Below are 9,230 nucleotides of genomic sequence, written 5' to 3'. Positions count from 1 at the left end.
TATTGTTATTTCGCGAGTTCCTTTTTGAATCTTACAGGCTACCAATTCTATATTTGTGGTGCAGAGATGTGACAGGTCAGCCGGGGCTTGTCTCAATCTTCTGTGAATGAAGAGCGATGCCCGAGAGTGTCCATCTTGTTAATTTGTTGTGGCGTGGTAAGCGACATATGGGGAAAAGCGGAAGTTGCTTGCTGCCATGCTTTCAGATATAATTAGAGCGTCGTATTGCTCTTTGGTGACTTGTTCGTAGAGGTCTGCAGTTTTGTTTGAGAGTCCTCTGGCGTTCCATTGTAGTATTTTCGGAGAAAAAGGTTTAGTTGTCATGACGTTTTAAGATAGCAAGTGCAGGACAATAATAGTAAGTGGGAAAGCCTAGTAGGATTTTTCATGATGAGGCTGGGGAAGAAGCTTGTATAACTGTGGCTCAAAGGCTAGGACGTCTTGCACCTCCGGGAGATGTTGTGCATTCGGCAGGGCCGCAACTACTGCCTTTAAGGCGGCAAAGAGAAAAGGAATAATGTGCACGAACAGAGGTATGCCATTGGCTTGAGACTCGCTGATCACAGGTTTGGCGTTGGGCTTCAGATTTTTGGGAGCTTGCGTCCAGGCTACCTTTGCGCTCTCCCTGTCTTCAAGTCCCTGCTTTCTCGGAAAAGGTATGCGAAAGTCAGTACGGTTTTGGGTCTTCATTTTTGACTGTCCAGAGGGTTTCGGTACTGCCGACTTGGGAAGTGGAGGGAAGTTCTCTTGAGATTTCGAGGGTGGGGCAGTAGTCGGGTTAGAGTTTTCTGTGGCTGGTGGTTGACACTGCTTTGGGTTTGGAAGGGCTGGCGATTTTCGAGGGGGAGGGCGCTCCTCGTAGGCGGAGTTTCTTACAGCTTTTAAGGTATTCAGCCGTCGTGGGCATCCGGAAAATGTGGCTGGGTATAAGCCATCACAGTTAGCGCATCTAGATTCACGTTTTGATGTACATTCGGCGTGTACGTGAGGCCCGGCGCAAGTTCTGCAGCGCTGAGGGCTTCTGCAGTATTTTGCCACGTGGCCAAAGCGTTGGCAGTTGTAGCATTGTGTGACAGAGAAGTGCTCCCATACTTTGTGTGTGTAGAATCCTATGTCGACACTGTCGGGCATATCTGCTTCGGCTTTGAAGGGGATTATCATACTATCTGTTGGAGTCTTCTGGGGGGCACCGCCAGCATCGCGATGGTGTTTGTATTGACGACGAACTGCAGTGACCCCTTCTGACGCAAGGCAGTCGAGTAACTGTTCCTCTGTGTAGTGGATGTTGACGCCTGAGATTCTACCCACGTTCCGTGCGTATGAGTCTGGTATCTTGCCGTGAAGTGGAATTTGGCAGAGAGATCTCACGAGGAGAAGTGAGTTTGCAGCAGCTTGCGAGGTCACCGTTACTGTTAAACAACCATCTTTACTAAGGCGGTGGTTCTTTATACGCTCTTGTGTCGCAGCCATAATTTCTCTGGCAAGGCTGTTGGGGTTAGCTCGAAGTAATGAATCTTCAGGGTTTTGTGGTCGGATAGTGACAGGTATTCCAGTTTTCCTGTGTTTCCTGTAAGTTACTGTTGCAAAGGGCGTTGGATCGTCATCGATTCGCTCATTTTCATTTTCCTCATTTGCAATGATAGTGGAACAGTCAGGGCTAGTAGTTCGTGAAAATTCTCCTGAGGCAATGGAGTCCGCATCATCCTGAACGCGGCGTTTCTTAGGGCTAGCAAGTGCAGACGTATCTTCAACATGAGATTCCATAGCGGACAGTGCCACATGTCCGGGTGAAATGGGTTTACTCTTGGAAACGTCCATGTTTGTGGTTTCTTGTGGCATAAGTGCAGCACGTAGCACTGAAGAATACGGTGCTGAGACCTCAAGAAGCCTCGATCGAAGCGGATAGCTTCAGTAATCTCGAATGTAAAAGCAGGAGATCGAATACACGTCTTCACTTCGCGATACTTCGTCGTTTTTTTCTTCTCATTACTGTCAACCAAAAGGTTCTTGATCGCACCTCCATTACTGTTGATGGAGGTGCGATCAATAACTTTTTGGGCGAATCACGGCGGACTTCGGAGGCGCCAATTTTAAAAAGAAACGAACAAAAGTGATTGGTAGATTCGAAGGATTCGATTCGCCGTTTTGAGCACTGGGATTCGGATTCCCGAACCTCGAATCCCAGCCTAGGATTCGAGGATTCGAGGACTCACGGATTCAGTTGGTCCATCCCTACTTTTTAGAGCCGTTTTATGTGCGCAAGAAGGGCGAAGTGAGACAAAAATTCCGGTCCACTGTAGGTATACTGGATGTCCACGGTGGATGAAAACCGGGCAGTAATGGGGGCGTTCATATTGGCATTTCATGGTTTTGCTTTGAACCTTTTAGAGCTGCTTTGTATTCGATAAAATCATAATTTAGTTGTCCAAATTATTTTTCTTTATCATAAAAATGTACTTTATACAGGAAGAAGTCATGGCTTTGAAGAAAAAACTTTCTTTAAACATATATGCATATGAATGATGAATATGTATATTATCTTTTTTGTTCTTTCGTAAGTGAGCACACGTTTTCAGTAGAAATCAGTATTTTTCTTTACGCCATTTTTTTTTACCTCGGCCACCACGCATTTCGCATTCCGTTTGTGTGCTTCTCATAGTTCCCATAACAGAAAATGAGTGCGGCGCTTTAAAAGCCGGATCAGATAAACGTAAGTAGTATAAGGCTTTGGCGATTTGCAGGCAAAATCCGCCAGGCGGTGCCACCGTCGTGTCTGTGCCGACTTCTCTCGTGAATTTTTCTCCGAGCGGTTGGTGCACTCTTAACTCGGTGACCTTTAGTAAAGGGTAAGAAATCGCAATATTTTACCCTCTATTTCAGAAGCTACCAGGTACCCTCTGAGCAGTACCTTTTATAAAAGTTACAAGGAAACCCACTAATTAGAGGTTACGGCCTTCAATCCAGCACCTGCCCGTAAAGGTTACGCCAACGTGCGGCTTTTTATACAGGATGTTCATTTTTATTCGCAACAGAGTAGCGCTCATTTCGCAGGTGGGTTATGTGAACCTTTGCTAATTAGTCGATCCGTAGTTACAAACACATGCGTCAGGAAATGTCGGAAATGTTTGTAACTACGAATGGGTTAATTTGCGAAAATTAACATAACCCACCTGTCAAATGAGCGCTGGTGTGATGCGAATAAAAACAAATACCCTGTGAGTGGGATATGGACAAACATTTACAGAACACACCAAGGTACCAAAATGAACCAGCAGAAAAGGAGATCTTGAACATATGTATATTACAAAAACAGAAGTCTGTCGAGAGTTGACACATTGTGCACAAGTGCGATTCTGATGTGAGGAGAAACCATAGTCGCTTTACCATGTATGTGGAAAAAAGAACTATCTTCTAAGTGAGAAGCAATGCATAAAAGTGCGAGGAAGCCAGCGAGTCAAAACAACTGACCTATGTTTGCTAAGCTGAACAGACCCAACGAAATGGAAAATTGCAGCAGAAAAAAATTTATTCCACATTCGTGTTGCAGAGGCGAGCGCAAATGGCAATACAGTATTACATAAAACACACACAACCTTGAGGAATATGAGTGTACAGTAACGCAGGAGACACTACATTACTGCGTTATCAGCGTTGGAGGCGCTCTGGGACGAGTTTGTGAGGTACTGCATTGTGCTGGTGACGGTATGTGAACCTGCATGTGGGATCCTGGGAACAAAAGTTTGGGCAATGAGAGTAACATTCAAACCATTCAAATCCGTACAAAGCACAAGGTACAAAGCAGCATAAATGCAGGAAGGCGTTCATTCCGCGATTGAGTCTTAGAATATCGTAAGAATCCAACAAGTAGGAAGCTGCGAATTATATATCTCGATGCATATATCCGCAGCTCGCAAAATGCACGCCGGTGTATTGACTTGGCGACCAAGTAACAGCAGAAAAGTAGCAAGCGTAAGTGGCGTTCATATGCAGGACCGCAAAACGCTTGCCATTATCACAACAAACATGCGCTAAGAGCTCTCGCTATCAAACAAAACGCACGTACCTAGCACAAAATGTACACTTACCCAGTGTATGAAGTGTGTGAATTAGGGCTGCGGTGGTGACGTTCGTTTTCGGTCATATATTCTTTGCAATCTTCGCACTCACTACACTTTCCCCTGAGAACACCGAAAATATCCTTGTTTGCTAGCGACATCTAGCTTTTCCGTTGTTCCTGACTATACTATGATAAGCGTGAGGAAAACCACTGATTAAAACAGATTACACTTGTTAACGGACGGACGACGAGCGTTGAGCGTTTCAAGGAAACCGCTCTCAGTGTGGATAGACCTAGACCAGACTCGGCTACGCAGCGAAATCGGAAATCTTGGTGGTTGCGGCATTGACAATGGTTTTCCACCCTTTAGAAAGAAACATACTATCAGTATTCCAGACTGCGAACTTATAATCTGTGTTCATACAGCATTGATAACATGTAGTCGACATATAAATGACGCTGAAACAGATAAAAAATAACAGCGTAGATTCGCAACTGTCGTCTCAAATGGGAGGCTGAAACGCAGCATTATGCTGAAAAGCAGAAGGAAAACAAACGATAAGAAACTAACAAAGAAATTGTCGTTGGAGATTTCGCTTAGAAGTTACAGTGTCGGAGTAGAGGGTACATTTATAAGTTACAACAAGCTGTTTTTGTTTTTTCAAGATGTAACTTGTGTTGTAAAGACATGACTTTGGTCGCTTTTAACCTCTAAATATACGTTACAGTGGTGTAACCTATAAGAAATCTCGAAATCTACGTCTATATAGAAGTTACATGTTTCTAAAAGTTACAATAAAAGGTACGGGTTTAAGAGTGTGGTGCGTGGACGGAGGGCTGCGCGTGCGCTTGGCGTCGCGCATTTTTCAGCCTGGATCGACTTCTTTCGCGATTTTTTTCGTGCGCGGTGGGTGGCGCATGGGCGGAGGGCTGTCAGAAAGCTTACCGGCGGGAGGCTTGTGGGGGGAGCACTGTGCGTATGCTTATCGTCGCACATTTTCCCGCCTGGGCCGACGTCTTTCTCGAATTTTTTCATCGTGCAGTGTGTGGTGTGTGGGCAGTTTACATGCAAGTATAGACATGCAAAGAAGATTCATACAAAAGTATAAGTAGAAATATATTTATTAATGACAATTATGCTGCTAATGTGCGAAGGGAAATACCCAGCCAAAAAAACCTTCACGACCTGAAACAGAAGAAACACAAGACATTACAATTAATCTACTTACTCAGTGCAGGTATGATGCAATAGTATTGAAGAGGTATTACATAGAAAGAATCAAACCCAGTGCATACAATATCTTTATTATTGGTAATAATACACACAAGTTTTCAATGAATCAGAATTAAAATGGGATAGCATATTTAATCAAAGAACACATTCTTAATCAATATGATAACAAGCAAAATTACAACTTTTATTATAACATGTCTGAGATTGCTATGCGTGACCAGGATCAATGCGACACTACCAAATTGCCACAGCGAACATTATCATATAGGGTTTTTAATTTACATAATAAATTACAAGTTCTGATAGATGTAAGTAAATAATTGTACACAACAGAGACCCTGAAAGACCTTGGGCACATAGAGGGACGATATTAACACAAAGGGAATTAAAACATTATCTTTTCTATATCAAAGGACACCAAATTTAGTTAAAGAAAAGTTTGTCGAGAGGTAAAGTCTCGGACTTTGATACAAAAGGTCCGCAGTTCGATTCGAGACATTCACGTCTTTTTGCTTGTCTCCTGCCCATTGCTATATGAGTACTTTGTTATTTTTATTTCGTTGTTATATATTTATGCTATAATTATTGTTTTCACAAGTCAGTGGCGTCCGTACTGACTGATTATGGAATTTTAGTTGCTCTTCGTATTGTTGTACTAGTGCATACTTACTGTATGCCGACGTACAAGTGTGATCGGATAGTACGGATGGTGATATGGGCAATACACACACAGATGGTATTATAAACAAATGTTGCCAACAGTGAGTCTGAGCACTAGTCGACTGCCAATTAAGAAATCAGGAAATGGCCACGGAAAGGTTACTTCATATGCTCGCCCGAGATGCCGGTATCTCGGAGGCTCTCAACTGGATGTACCAGCGGCTGTAAATTAGGCTGCATACAGCGCTACAATGTCAGTCTGGAAAATCTAGTGCTCGAAACAGTATTTTTCTTTTGCACTCGCTTACACGCAATTTACCTTGATAATACCTCTATTATTCATGCAAAAATGACATTTTGGTATGTATATTTCTGGTAAGTAAGTATTATCAAATATCTGAATTCATTTTCAAGGCGTTGGTGCAAAATACTTTTCAAAATTTCCGTCGCAAAATTATTATTACCCGGAAACTTCAGTAACATATTTTAAAGACTCCTTTCACCCCTGTTTTCCCTTCTTTTTCTTTGACATTACACCAGCCCAGAAAAATGATGTCAGTCGACAATCCCCAGTGACAGGGGACTTCCTTTCGTCTCGGCGTGGTGTGCTAGTTTGCGAAACTGTACAAAGGTGGTGAAGGGTGATAAAGGCTTCGGGTCGACACACAAGAAACCAACCAAGTAAGATACGGAAAGGTCGAGCGGCGAGGCCTCGCAGCGGTAGTCGCGCTATTCCTAACAGAGACTGTTCTTTTTCTTTTCCTGGACGCCAAGAAAAACGATTCAACAAAAAATAAAAGGACACAGAGTAAAAAAAATAACAACAATGGTCACCTGACAACATAAGAGGTTCTTGTTTGAGTGTAGGAAAAAGGGCACTTCGGCCTCCTTATCATCTGGGACAAGAAAATACAGTTGTGCCTCATTAATATGGACACTTTCGTCCCCGACCAAAATCGTCCATAAATCGAATCGTCCATATTATCGAATACCAAGGAAATAACAAAAACAATGTGGAAGGTTTATTGGAAAAATTCCCGAATTAGTGCCTGCTTGAAGACATACTTGGTTACACATTAGCAAAACGTCGGCAACACGTAGAGCCTGCAGCTCATTGTCCTCCAAGAATTGAAGAGCCGTCTGTAGTCCCACTTCAGCCATAGCAGACGTGACCGTTCGCTCGGCGTTGCTGAAGTCTTCGACGCCAGAGCCTGACAACTTGCCTTGACAACTGTGCGGCCTCTGTTCTCGTAAGCTGCCGAGTGACTCACTATGCTTAATGAAAGGCACAACTTCCTGCACAAGGGTCAACCGCCCGTGGACGGGTTTGGAACGCTCATGACATCATACAGGATTTTCCAGGCTCTTGATGTCCACAAATAAAACCCTTTCCTCTTATAGTTCTTGTGGACGGTTGCGAAGAAGAGGGCATTGCTCCCTACGCAAGGGAACGTCCTACTGTCAAAAGTTCCCCAGTAGAATGTGGGGAGAGGCTTGCCCTCCAAACCGAAATCGTACATAATAACGAGACAAAAATACATGGACTGCATATGGTTTGTACCATGCTGGACCGTTCATTGTCCGAAAATCGAGTTTCCATATTGACGAAACAAAAATGCATTGAAAAAGTTTGGTCCTCACAAAAATCGTTCATAATTCGAGTTGTCTATATAACGGGGTCCATATTAACGAGGCACGACTGTACATGCTTTTTTTTTTCTTTTTTTTTAAAGAACTTCTGAAGCGTAATTTTTTTCCTCCAGATTTCGTTGTGTTGGATGCTGAGTTCTCAGTTAATTCAATCCAAACTTGAAAATGTGGAATTCGGTTATGGAAAAAGCTGAAGAACTGGACACCATGTGAGCCAAATTCATGCGTATTTTAGGCGAATCACTATTCTTGTAGGTCAACACAGACACAGATGGAATTACAAAATGGGGGTTTCCAGAGACGAATCTGAGCGCTAGTTGCCAACTGAAGGAATGATCACGGAGAAGTCATTTCATATAATCAAAGCTCGCCCGAGAGGCCAGATTTTCGTCTCCGGAAAAAATGTCCCCAGGAAGAACCGTCCCCAAGAAAAAAGGTCCCCAGGAGAAATCGTCTCCGCAAGAAGAGTATCACGAAAGGTAGTTTTCGTCAAACGGCGCTATAGCGTAGCGTAGCGGGCGTGCCCAGCTGTGGGTAGGGCTGTACGCCGAAATAAATTTTTTAAAAATAAAACATTAAAAAACCTACGACAAAAAGTCACGGAAGCTAGCAACAACCATAGGTCGGAATTTTCCTAAGAATTCATTCAACATCACATCATGGTCAGTTTTCTGCAAAGCCCGTCACATCACATGACCGTCATAAACCATCACATCACGAGCCCGTAACTCAACTTCTAACTTCAGAATTCATCAGTTCATAACCCATCATTCAACTTCAACTTCAGAATTCATCACATCATAACCCATCATTCAACTTCACCTTCAGAATCCATCACATCATAACCTATCATTCAACTTCAGAACCCATCATCGACTTCAACTTCAGAAACCAACACCAACTTCAGAGCCCATCATCAGAATTCAACTTCAGATCCCATCGCGGTTTTGAAGTTATTTTTTATTAGTGTCAATCGAGTGAACACCTGAAACAAAGACAAGCCAATAATTAATTCAGGGAATCAATTTCTAAGCAAGTGCTATGAGTGATCTTTTTCGTTAACATACAGGGCATTCAATACGAAAAAAGAATCCGAACGACCATAAACTTTCCCCCAACTCCCGTCAAGCTTACGTCTGTAGGGTAGACATATCACATGGAGTGGAGACTCGTACACATAATTATTGAATGCACGCGTTTATTCATATTTTTGTAATCCAATTTCTATAATTCGCATGGCGACACGCACAGGTGATGCACACTTGAAAACAGAACAAACAATTGCTCTACATCGAAGAGATGAACTGAGTTTGCACACGTTACCATAGGTCATGGGAGGGTGTGATAAAAAATTGCTTTGAAAAAGAAGAGCTCCGAAACTACTCTATTATCGCTGCATTTCGATATGTCATATGGTCGTAGTCGGATATATGGTAGAAATTACAGAATTTAAGGTGCCAGCATTTGTATGCCGCATCTACAACAATTATAAAAATCTCTGCACATCAAGATCAGAAGGACCACTGGGATTGATGGTGGAGTTTTTGAGGTCGGCTAAAGAAGAACTGAAGTACTCGTCACCAGATGTAATCGTAATCATAGCAAAGGGCATTGCATTGCAGTCAGATC

Source organism: Ornithodoros turicata, chromosome 6 (genome assembly GCF_037126465.1).
Source record: "Ornithodoros turicata isolate Travis chromosome 6, ASM3712646v1, whole genome shotgun sequence".
Classification (NCBI taxonomy): Eukaryota; Metazoa; Arthropoda; class Arachnida; order Ixodida; family Argasidae; genus Ornithodoros; species Ornithodoros turicata.
The sequence above is the reverse complement of the archived record's forward strand: the minus strand, read 5'-3'. Positions refer to the sequence as shown.